Source organism: Equus asinus, chromosome 29 (genome assembly GCF_041296235.1).
Source record: "Equus asinus isolate D_3611 breed Donkey chromosome 29, EquAss-T2T_v2, whole genome shotgun sequence".
In the NCBI taxonomy this organism is placed as follows: Eukaryota; Metazoa; Chordata; class Mammalia; order Perissodactyla; family Equidae; genus Equus; species Equus asinus.
The window spans coordinates 39,183,223-39,195,964 of record NC_091818.1 but is presented as its reverse complement, the minus strand read 5'-3'; the positions used below and the strand labels follow the sequence as shown (position 1 = coordinate 39,195,964).

General features: G+C 50.0%; 1 protein-coding gene across 7 annotated transcripts in view; it reads right to left on the bottom strand.

Annotated features, from left to right (window-relative positions):
* SFMBT2 (Scm like with four mbt domains 2) overlaps positions 1-12,017 on the bottom strand; it is a 244,299-nt gene extending 232,282 nt beyond the window's left edge. The window contains exon 1 of one of the 7 annotated variants that reach the window (XM_014841320.3): positions 11,882-12,017. The gene's annotated coding sequence lies outside the window, so the exon portion shown is untranslated. Of the gene's footprint in view, positions 1-7,779; positions 8,536-9,861; positions 9,987-11,250; positions 11,381-11,406; positions 11,604-11,881 lie in introns of those variants that run through there. The other 6 variants (XM_014841318.3, XM_014841322.3, XM_070500816.1 and 3 more) reach the window with 6 other exon arrangements.
* Positions 12,018-12,742: the final 725 nt, after the last annotated feature.

Genomic DNA, 12,742 nt, shown 5'->3' with positions numbered 1-12,742 from the left:
TCTGAGTCATGCTCTTAACTGTCACCGCTGACCCTCCCCATGAAACGGGACGTATTATTCCAGAGGTGAACTAAACCAGCCGTTCAAATGGGCATGAGGTACAAAGTAAGGGCGTTCCACGTTACCTGCTCAAGAGAGAGAAAACCCAATCAAAGTGCAGACTAGCTGTGCACCATCTTGGAAGTTCATTTATTTATTTACTATTCACCTACAAATTATTTATGTAGTATTAACTACCTATTTTCTATAAAGAAGGATGAGGCCTTGAAATACCAACTAAATCTACCATGCAACAGGTCTCTGTGTCAAGGTAGCAATAAAGGGTTTCTTGTACCAGAAATCTACTCCCAAGCCACAAAGGTAAACACCGTCCTTGGGTTAGCGCCCAACTGACATGAAATACTTAAAATCGAACAGCTTGGTGATAGGGCCTGATAAAAGAAGCAGGACTTTTTAAAACTTGTGCAGACATGGTCATCTTGGACCTGACATCTAGGACAAACCCCAAACACAGCATTTCTGTGTCACCTACAAATACTAAGAGCAATGAATTAGGGCATCGATCCACGTTTGTTAACAAAGCTAAGTAAGCTCGTATTCTACAGGAGATTTGTGTCTCACGTTATACACCTGTGCATATAAAGTCATTTTAGGAAAACTAGCCCATGCATTGTATACACAGTCAGGAGAACTCAAACAGTAAAGAAATCTTACAAGGGATCCTTCTGCAAACTAGACTACAATGCATAGATAACGTCTAACAATCAGTGTCTAATTTTCAGAGAGGATCCTACGGATTACTTCAAGCCAGACAGGATGCAGAGCCATGAGGCTTGAGAGATGCTGCACAGTTCAAAATGCCTAAGGACGCATCTCGTCCACAGTCAACGAAAGCATCTCTGAAGAAAGCAGTCAAAAAGGAGGCCCCGCCTGCAGAGCTCTGCGATCTACTTGGAAATTCATAATTCAACTGAAGAGCCTTTCCGGTGTTTACTTTAAGCCATAGATATATCCATAAAATTGGGCATAAATCAAATTTTATAAATTATACCATTTAAATGCATGAAGGAAGTTTCCTCTAGCCCAACTGCAAATCATTATGCAAAGTCAATAAAAACACCCTAATTTGCTTTGGTGAGTAAAGAACATGGGAATACAAGGAACCCTGCAGGGGGTGGCAGAAGCCTGGGTTTATACTGTAACATAATCAACACTTAACAGAATGTGCTCTTGGCCTTTTAACCACAACAAGCAACAGTGTTCTCATCTGCAAACCACAGGGACTGTTCTAGAAGCCTCCTAAAGTCTCACCTCCTACTCAAACATTTCAGGGAATCTGGGTTTTCACCGACCTTCCTTGTTAAAACAAACTGCATATGGTAGGGAGAGAATACTACGGCAGCCACTCGAACAGGCAAAGAGACTTGAAAAAGAAAATAGTCACCAGGTCTGAGCTGGATCCCAAAAGCTTGCCTAAAAAACGTAGGCTAGCTACTCAAAGACTTAATCTGATGAGCTGCACAAAGACACTACAGTTGACAGTAATCCTGGTAGTGTCCCCTTATCTGTGGTTTCACTTTGCAAAGTTTTAGTTACCTCCGTCTGAAAATATTAAATGGAAAGCTCCAGAAATAAACAATTCATGAGTTTTAAACTGCACACCGTTCTGAAATCGCGTGCTGTCTCACTTTTTCCCGGCTAGGACACGAATCGTCCCTTTGTCCAGCAGATCTCCGCTGGACCCCACCTGTTCTTCACTTTGTAGCTGTCTCGGTTATCAGATCGCCTGTCTCGACCGATTGCAGTGCTTGCGTTCAAGCCACCCTTATTTTACTTAAGGGTCCCAAAGCACAGGAGTAGTGATGCTGGGAATTCAGAGATGCCAAAGAGAAGGCAGAGAGTGCTTCCTTTAAGTGAAAAGGTGGAAGTTCTCAACAATTAAGAAAGGAAAAAAAATTCTATGCTGAGGTTGCTAGGATCTATGGTAACTTTTATCACTATATATAATCAGAATTGTTCTATTTTATTATTATTGTAAATCTCTTCCTGTGCCTACTTTATAGATTAAACCTGATTGTAGGTATGTATGTATAGAGAAAAAACCAGTATATACAGGGGTGAGTAGTATCTGTGGTTTCAGGCATCCCCTGGGGGTCTTGAAACGTATCCCCAGGGATGAGAGCGACAGCTGTAAAAATCCTGCATTTTACAGCTAGCTGGGAAGAATAAACTATATTTTAAAGTTTTAAAGGTAATGAATGACAAGGGCTAAAACTCTAGGGTCCAAATACTCTCTGTTGCTCCACTGTGAGCCGGTCCCCCGCCCCCCAACAGAACATGGGCTGGAGAACCACGACTGTGTGTGTGATCCTCCGGGAGCTGGCTATTTCTCCGTCACACAGCTGCAGAGGATGGACCAGAGGAAAGGGGAGCAGAGGAAAACAAAAGCTACTCCACAACCATCAGCTTTGATCCAAATGCTGCGTTCAACTGTTCCCATCTCCCTACCTGAATTCAGGGACGCACAGCCTGCAGGAGTCAGCCACACCACGAGGGAGGCGCTCCAGCATCTCTGGAACTGCCCGCTTCCACAGGAACCATCGCCAGCTGCGTTATGCTTAACTTTGTTTAATTAGCACACAGGCCTTAATGCTTCCCAAAAGACTCTTGGGCCTCTTCTCACTCCCTTGCTCAGCTAGGAAAGTCCCCTCCTTGGAAATTCCTGAGTAAAACACAGATGCCCAAGGAATCTCACCTGCCACCAAATAAACATCTGAAAATTCACCCCCCCCCCAAAAAAAGACACAAATCAAAAAACCCAGGTGATAAGTGTCTCAAACACACATCTTTCTACACACTCAGGACTTTAAAGTTCTCAATTGGGCCAAGTGGAAAATTAATGCTGAGAATTGCAAATAAGATGAAAAAGACAAAATGTGCAGGACGAGCACGATAGCACTGAGTGACCAAAACCAGGTGGATGTGGCAGGGCGAATCTTAGCAAATCAACCCAGCAGAGGAGCAAAACAGGACCAACCTACAGCCTTCAGCACAGAGCCAGAGGTTGGAGTAGAGATCCTACATCTGCTGCTTCCTCATTTACGAATAAAAGACTGTGTATTCTGAAAGAATAACTATGATTAAAAGCAGATGAAGGTTAACTTAGTGAGTTACTACCAACGATGATATTAATTTATAAAACAAGTAGGCTGCCTGGAAAAATAAACTCTTGCCCTTAGGGTTTCTTAGCATCTTCGTGATCTCTGTCTTGCTGTTCACACCTGTGCAGGTGAACCATCTCCAGGTAAACCCCACCTTCCTCCCCAGGTATCAAAGTCCCAAGGCTCCTCTTTCCCACTTCTCTGCCCTTAGAAAGGCAAATCCAGTTTCCTCCCTCCAGAAATGAATGCAAACCCCACAGGAATCCAACCTAAATTCTGGCAGCGAGCTGCCTGCCATCTTCTGTTGCTCTCTCCACTCACTGCGTGGACCATTTGTCCAAGCTCTCCACAAAGCACAGGAAGCCATGCATCTCTTTCAGACAGAGTACCAACTGGAAGGCTGTTTAGCACAGTCTCTTATGAATCTCTGCCTTTTTTAATTGAAGAACTCTAACCTACACCATGCATCAATTGGCATCATTTATATCAAATGACAGATCCCCTTTTCTGTGCATGCCCAGTGGCTGTTTCTGCTTAGTACATAGACAAGATGACTAGTACGGAGCACATAATATTTTTTTTTAAAACCACCCAGAGGGAAACATCCTTTCCAATGTGGAGATGGGAAAGAAGAAAAATGACTCCACACGGCAATGTTTCCTCTACAATTGTGAAGTATGTACCTAACAAAAGAGTTGGAGAGGTCTTTTTTTTTTTCCTAACAAAAAGGAAGTGTTTTGTCACCAAGCTGTATAAGTAAACATGTCTTTTACCTTTTAAAACAGATCTGCAAAATATATTAGGACCTAGCAAGAATTCTCTCCTGCCATTCATCGCAGGAAAAATCCAAAACAGGAGGTTGAAGATGAAAGGACAGCGACTCAGCCAAGGTCACCCAAAAAGCTCTGAGCCAGAACTAGGGTTTCTGAATTCCAAAGACTGGTTCACTCGAACCAGCAGACTGTAGTTTACCTACCCCATATTTGGTGCACTTGCTAAAATAATGCCAAAAGTCAAGTTCAATGAAAATTCAGCTACTTCAATTTGCAAAACTTGACTTTTTCTCCCGTGCTTTAGAGGAAGTGAAATTATTTTCCGCTCATAGAGAGTAGAGAAACTTTGACTTGCCAGCTTCAGGCCGGAGGTCAACCTCAGCATGGGAGGAGCCTACGACCAGCTGAGCGGACCACAGCGGGCACAGGAAAGACAGGTTTACCTAGGCCTCACAGAAAGAGCAGCTTTTGGGTTTTGACCGCAGTTTCCTACAGGAGAAGAAAATAATCTAATAAAAGACCAATATCTTTAGTTGAATCTAAAAAACTGTGCTCATCAGTGGCCAACACTATTTAGAAGGCAAAATTCTAGCTCTCTACCTCAGCTTTCAATAGTGTCTTTTTGATTTCTACTCCCCACTTCTTCCAAGACTTGAGAATTTAAAAAAAAACATATTCTCACCTACATTCGTCTGGTAGCATCTTTCAGAGAAGAGGGGAGAAAGGAAACTGATGTATATGAAAAACAGTTATTTTTTAATCAAGATGAAATTTCAGAAGTTCAACACTTTCCAAATCTTTAATGGCCAATTCACCTGACAATGAACAACATTCTATCCCAACCCAAAAACGGTGACTATTTTCACTTCTACATTTAAAAACAGTGATTTAAGCTTCATGTAACAGTTCTGCTCTCCCGTGACCATCTGAAGTAAGTGCAAAAAGAAAGTGCTCTAACCTTATTGCATTTCAAATCAAATACTAAAAAAATCCTATTTGTATGATCTTGTATAGCCTTTCCAAATACAATAAATTATCAATAAAGAAAAGACAACAGCACTCACCTGTAAAGATTAAATAAGCAATGTACTTAACATTCAAGAGAGTTCAAGGATAGCATCTCACACATAGCAAATAATATACAGTAGTCACAGTTTCAAGACAATAGAAGACTACGATTGGAATCCTCGCCCTCTCTCTTGCTCTAACTTGCTAGCAAAAACAGGTAATTCCAAATCAGGTTAATTCCACAATCTTTCCATCATTAGTCCCTAGACCTATGGATCCAAAGGTCAAGTTTTTAAATAAGCATCTGTTTAAATGCTATTTAAAACAAGACTTGAGAGGAACATGCGTGCACTTGGAATTTCAGACTCTTGGCTTATAACTTAAAGCAGTGCAATTCATACTTCACTTTTGACTGAAATGGAAAAAAAAAAACTTGCGAAATTTAGGAGAAATGATGAAAGGTACACTTTAATAACTTTTTACATCTTTTGCTGGGCCAATAAAACTTCAGAGGAAAAGAAAAAATCACAGGATGAAAATCTGTTCCATCTTCCCCGTGCCCTTCTTCCGTAGTCACGACTGCTGACATGATTGGCCCTACGCTGCAGAATTCAGCAAATGCTTCAACCACAAGCGCCGTGTCTACCAAAATGTGTCACTGTTGTTTTAAAGAAAACCAAAAAGAATGAAACAGAAAAGCACATCAGATTCTTTCTCTAATCAGTGTCAAAGACAACTATCTTCTCACAAGAATAAACATCTCAGTGACAAGGAAAAAAAGTAAAACTTTCCGATTAGGGAGTGTCATCCTATTGTAACACAAGGAACTCTAACTATCAATGAACAGGGAAGTATTAGCATGTCCCAAAATTCACATCAGGCTGGCCAGATGGGAGTGCGAAGGTGGCATCTCTTCATCAGAACACTGCTGACCTGACCATGCAAAACCAGTCCTCAGGAAGGTTACTGGCTAACTTTGTATGAATCCTATAACATTCCTTGTTCTACTGCAAGCTCTAAATTGCTTATCTTCCCTTATTTAAGAATACACAGTCCTGTCTGTAAACGTCTTGTTTAGACCGACTTCAACACAGCCAACACTTATTTTAGCCAACAAGATCATTCTTCTTATGACCTGTCCCAGGAAATTTTCAGTCTTACAAAGTGAGGCAGTCCTGCCCAGGGGCCCAATGTACGGAGTGGGAATGGAAAACGGAGCCTCAGACCTGATACCTTCACTCCCTGGGCGAAGAGGAGGCTGCAGGCATCCACATACACCATAAACATCAGCAAATAAGGTCCACCACTCGCTCTGTCTGGGATGGTGGGGTACAGAGGGCTATCTGGAATGGTCCTTTCTAGCCCTAGGAATTACTTAATTTGAGTCAGGTATTTCCTCATGGCTTGACTCAAAGCCTCGCTGACCTAGCCCAGTCCATTCCATTCCTGGGGTTATTTGTCATGCTACATATTCCTCAATCTCCTCTACGCCTCCCCTTTTCCAGAGCACGAATGAAAACACGACCCCATGTGGACCTTATATCACTTAACAATAACACTTTCCTTCTGCAGTGAACAACAACCCACCAAATGCTTTCACAGACATCGTCTCATGCCACTGTCAAGCAGGGCCAGCCGTGTTTTCGCTATACTTTGCAGACAGGAGTGGGAAAGATAAATTGCTTGCACATGTCTGCATAGATGGGTTGAAGCGCAGATATTTTTCCCCAAAAAAGAAGCACGGAGATCTCTGAGCAAGATTCCAGTCTCATGCACTTATTTTGTAGAGAAGAAAACCAAGGCTAAGATGGCAGAATTGGTCCAAGGTCACATAGCTAGACACAAACATCTCTGAAACCAGAAGGCAGGCCTCCTGATTCTGTCCTCTCTCTTCCTCTGTCAGGAACCTGCTGCACAAAATAGGGTTGACAGATCCTGGATCACCACATAACCGCACAGGCTGACTTTCTCCTTCGTTGCGACAAGTCCAATTTCCCTAATTTTTTTTTGTTCTTATTTGTAGAACGGAAACAAGCAGTTGCTGCCAGGGCGATGGAGACGTAAGAAGAGTTAGAGAAACACAAAACGTGTCTCGAATGACAGACCCCAATTCCATTTTGCTTCAAGAACCTTCTAAAAGTTCTTCTTTATGTCCACTGCACTTCAGTGAACTCGGACAGTTCCGTAACACCAAGAGAGAAATATTGTCGCAATCTAGAACACTAGAACAGGAAGTAATTCAAACCCCACAGTAGATCATTTTTGCTCCAATTATTTAAAAAAAAAAATTCTTTTATTTTGATAGCCTGACAAAACTTTTAGATTTAAGTGTAGGCCCCACCGTCTTGATTTTCATTGCATGGCCTTCTCAAATCCCAAAAGCGCTCTGTAGCAATTAAGTGGCTGACTGAATTCTTCTCTAGAGTAGGCTGCCACGGGGCAGCTGGTCTACACCAGCCCAGGAACGGGTCCTGTGCACGGTAAAAACCTTGCTAGGGACTGGAGGATCTCTGATGTGCATGGGTGTGTCCCCTCCCCCCTACTTTGGGGCCGGTGGCTTGGTCCCAGCAAGGAGCTTAGATAAAGAGCTGAGACGGTATTTCTCCACGGAAGGGAGGAAGCAGAGTGAGTGCAAGCCAAATGTTTCCCAGGGAGAAAGTAGCAGATCTCCTATCTCGAAGGACAGCCTGGCCAGCAATTCCTTCGGACCACCAAGGCCTCTCCCCTCCCCTCCTTTACCGGCTCAATTAGCATTCCCCCCCCCCACACACACACACACCCGCCGCCTCCCCAGGAAATGGGGCCGAACGTAAGCCTGTTTTCGCGTTTTCTCCAACCTGGTGAAACAAGGATCCATTTGCTTGGTGTAGACGCGCCAATCGGTTCCCCGGGTCCCTCGGCCACAGTGCAAGGGTGGAGGCGTGAGGGAAAGCGGAGGGCAGCGGCGATGGATGCGGATTCAGGCAGGGTCTGCCCTCGTCGAAAGCGGTTTCCCACCAGCGGGCGCGGATCCGCGGCTGCGCTGCTGGAGCCGACAAGACGCGGCGCGGGGACGGTGCTCTCCGGAGCGGGGGCCGCGCGCGGGCCCGGGCGCCCCAGACCCTCCACCGCGCCGCGGGGTCCGGGGATGCAAAGAGGGGACGCCCGGGGCGGCGCGGGAGCGGGTAAGAAGTCTGGCTGCCGCACCAAAAGGGAAACGAGCCTCCGCCCGGCCAGCCCCTGGCGCCCAGCCCTTCCCGGAATCCCACCAACTCCAGAAACCCCAAGATCCCGAAAATTCCGAAAGCGAAACTGCAAGCAGGTCTCCAGAAGTTTAAGAACGGGCTCCCAGGCTTCCCGGCGTCGTCTTCAGACTCTCCACATCACAAATGCCGTCAAGGACAAGCCCCCGCGGGAGAGTGGCGATCGCTCCGCTCGCCACCCTGCGCGTCCCCGGGGCACCTCCCCCGGGTTTTTACACGTCAGGGTCCCCAGCCCCGGGCCGCTCGGGCGCCCCAATTCCCCCTTCCCCGGCTCTGGTGGTGGGGCCGGTGGTCGGCGGGGCTCCTGCTGCGTCTGGGTTCCTCCCTCCTCCCGCTCCTCCCCACAAGAATGGGAAACTTGGGCCCTGCGAGAATCGTGTGGAATGTTCTTTGTAATCGGTTGTATATTCGCTTCCACGGCACAGCTCGGTGCAAAATCGCGGGTTTGGGGCGTTGGAGTGAATTGTGCGCTTGTCAGCGACGACGTCAGGAGGACGAGGGGAGGGGTTCCCGGCTGAAACTGCAGTTTACAAGCATAGAGCCATTTTAGGCTGGGTTCCACTTCAGCGAAGCCCACGGGAGAGCTGTCCCCGGGAGGACGCGCGGGAAGCGCGGGCTGGAAGCGCCGGGGCCGCGCCGCGCGCTCGGCCCCGGGGGGCGAAGACGTCTTGGCCGGAGTGTCGCACAGTGCTCAGCCTCGCCGCCTAGGTAGAAGGGAAGATCTGCCACGGGGTCTCCAATCCTAGTGACGCTTCCCTCCGGCCCCCATCCACGGGACACCGCGAGGGACACGGCAGCGCGGCGTCCGTCTAAGTGGGGAGGGCGAGCTGACACTGTCGATTCCTCCTCCGGGCCCCTGCAAATGCCCAGAGACCGCCTTACTGCGGTAACTACAGAGCTGGCCAAAACTAGCTTTTTAGTGCTGTGATTTAAAAACGTGTCGGCACACTTGGCAGATGCGCCATCAGGTTCACCGGCCCAGAAAAGGTCCTCCGGACCTGCCCTCGCTGGGCCCCGGCGACCGCGCACGGCAGCCGCATGGCCCCAGTCCCCTGAGTGCCTCCCGCTAGCACCGCCGCGCGACCTCCGCTCCGCAGCTGCATCCTGGCCACTGGCGACCCCTATCGGGGACCCCCGTTCCCAGCTAAGCGAGCTCGGGTTTGCTTGCTTTCCCTCGGGCTCCCCTTACAGGCTCCGACTTGGCCCCCAAGCTTCACTCCCAGACCTCCCTCCCCCCGCCCCGGATGCTGGCCTCTCCCTGGCACCTCGCCTCCCACTCAAACCCCAAGGCGACACCCCGCCCGCTCTCCCGCCCCGGCCGGAGGACGCCCTCCCAGATCCAGCCCTCTCAGAGCTCGTCCTGAGCAAGGGACACTTTCTTCCGAGAACGCTTTCCCCATCCCCCACCTTCCCCAGGGCGCAACTCTCAAAGCAACTCTTCGCCTCGACCCTGCACACTTTTCGGGCGAGGTCCGTGCGCCCTCGCCTTTCTACCGCTGCACTTTCACCCTCCCCACGCCTCGGCCCGGGCCCCCCACCTCCCACCCCACCGCGGCGCAAAGGGTCGCAGGGGCCCGCGGGTAAGTGCAGCGTGTCCCCCGCACACACACAACCCCACAGGCGTCTGCAAGCCGATGGCACCCCATTCCGTGGACAGTTGGTCCTTTTAATAAGCACCTCCTCGCCCCACCTACTCCGGGCTTTACCCGCACAGGATCCAGCACAGAGAGCTCGCCTCACAGAAAGCCGAAATAAATCTTTCCCTCTGCCCTCATGTATTTTGCACCACGTGTCAGCAGTTTGTCACGTCAAATCGTGGCAGGGGCTGGATCCAAGACGCAGGCACACGTTCGGGGCGGATCTCTTTGACACACACACACCCCCAACTGCACACACAGGTATGCACACTGATCCCACAGGCACACACACCAGTTGTGCTGGGATGCCCTAGTCCGGGCCGGCGGCACCCTCTCCCCTCCAGGAACGGACTGGACACGCAGACTCTACCCAGGGAAAAAACTAGGGCAGCTCATTCTCTCTCTTTTTTCCCGCTTAATTCGCTAAAGCAGCTCCTGGAGTAGCCAAAGAGAGTCGAAACTAAGGGATGGCAACTCCGGTTGGGTTTTTTCCCACCTCAAAACCTTTATTTTCAGTTTTTAAAAGCCACCTTGGCCCGCCATATTGAAACTGGCAGGGTTTTCAAATACTCCTTCCCCGCAGTTGCAGCGCTTCCAAGAAAACACAAGTACGGATCGAGCTCTGGACGTGTGTCGGGCCACCGCGAATCAACCACTTCCTACCCCCAAGACGCCCCTTTTGCCGGTTCAGCCCCTCCCGCCGCCCCGGGTCAAAATCCATAAATATATCTAGCAGTTCCTAGTTTGTTTTTTTTTTTTTTTTCTGGCGGATTTTAGCAACACACACACACTAAAAAATAAACTCCAAAGCCAGATCGGATTCGTAATTTTGAAAGGAGGTCATATGAGAGTAGACAACAGGAAAGCCCCAAGTGACAGGATATTACTTTAAAGCAAAAAAAAAAAAAAGAACACAAAGATCATCCATGCCGGAGCACGCTCCGAAAACTACTACTGACAATTTCATTTCAGCTGCACAGGCATATGTTTCCAAGGGGGCGATTCCGAATGTCTACACGATTTTTAAGCCCCTTGATGGTTGGTCTCCAGTCCTCATCCCACCATCTTCTCTTCCTCCCCACCCTCGCCCCCAACAAAAACACACCAAAAAAAGAAGAAAGAGACCCCAGCTAGGAGGAGACCGCGGAGCGCGGGGTAGCCAGGGCGGCTGCGTCGCTAAAATGAGCGCACAAATGAGGAAGGTGGGCGGCGGAGGGGACAGCTTGCACCCGGGAAGAAGGACACTTTGCAACTACGGAGGGACTCCCCCAAGGCCGGGCTTTTCCAAGCCGAGAGACGCGGGGGAAGGGGACAGCGGAAGCCAAAATGACAACCCGGAGCGCAGAGCGGAGTTTGAGGCTGTGCTCAAGTGCTGTCGCTTTCCCCTCCTGCCTTTCTCTTTTGCGCCTCTCCCTCAGCCCCTACTCACCCCCTCCTCCAGCCCCCCATCCTCCGGCTTGCTCGAGCTTCCCTTTTTTTTTCTGAGCTGGAAAAAAGAAGCTGGCCGGCGCACTCAACCTGCGGGCCGGAGGTCTGCTCGCGGGGCGGGCTGGGCGCGGGGACAGTGGCCGGCGCGGCGTCCTACCTGGTGAAGTTCCTCCTCCCCTCGGCGTGGACCAAGGCCCCGGGCGCCGCCGGGGGGGACAGCGGCCTCCCTCGCTCGCTCCGCCCGGCTCCCACTCGCTCTGCCTCGCTCGCTCCCCGCCCGCCGCCTCCCTCGCGCGCCCGCTCCGGTCCTCCGACTCCCACTACAGCCTCCTTCCAATATGGCATCCTCTCTGTGCGCATGCCCGGCACTCTTTTTTAAGATTATTATTTTGTGTGTGTGCAGCGAACTCCTTCAACGACCTTTTCCAGCGCTTGCAGAATGTCTTAAGCCAGTTAGCCTGCCAGGCGTTCTCGATTCCTTCCCCTGCCCCCGCTGGGACGCCCCCGCGCCTGGCACACAACCCCCCGCCAAATACACACACACACACACACACACAGAGGCACATTTCACACTCACACCGCCCGCTCCCCGCCCCGCTCCCCTTCCTCCTTTCCTTTAGCTCCCTACATACACAATCTGCAGAAAGTTCACATCACAGGCGTTTCCGCAAACCCATCTGCAGGGAAATCTGGAGAACTCCGCATCTCGCTGGACACTTTTATTTTCTCGGTTTGCAATCCCTCTGTCGACGAAGTGCACAAACTTGCGCTTTATCCGCCGATGGATCTTTGGGAGCTGAGAGAAATTCAATCCTCTCCGCCACCCCTGCCCCGCCCACTGCGCCCCACCCTGCACTTATATTGGGCCTTTTCTATGGAGATTCAAACCGTTCCTGGCCCCTTAGGGATGGCGGGAGGGGGGCCTCGGAGAGGTTTTCCGGGGAAACGTGCCCCAGGGGGGAGGAAATTAAGTGGAGGCTGCTCCCTCGAGCTTGCAGCTGCGGTCAGCCGGGCCTGGGCAGGACGCGGGTAACAAGGGTCACCACTCGTCTCCTGGGGCCATGCCCGGGTCTGGGCGCCCAAAGAGGGCTCCTGGCCTGGGCTGGCTATTGTAGGGCCGGAAAAGACTCCTGCCTGAGAAAAACGTGGTCCTGGGCGACTGCTGGAGTGAATGCGAGGCAGCGCAGCCCGGTGCAGGGCATGATTCCCGGCCGGCGTGTGCCGGTCCGGAGACACTCTGCCCAGAGCGTGGGGGGAGGATAAAGAGGAGCTCCCCGAGCCCAAGGCTCAAGGGCCGGGCAGAGACTGAACGAAATGTCCCCAGTGCGGAAAAGCTGGCGATGCCCGAATGGGCAAGACCTAGAACTTCCGAAGGTGGGTTCGCTGTACTGAGGAGCGAGGAGATGCTGGAATTTATTTCCCAGGGAAAAAGAGAATGGGCACATTACGTCAAGGTTTTTGCTCTGTTACACAGGGGATAAAATTCCCCAGTT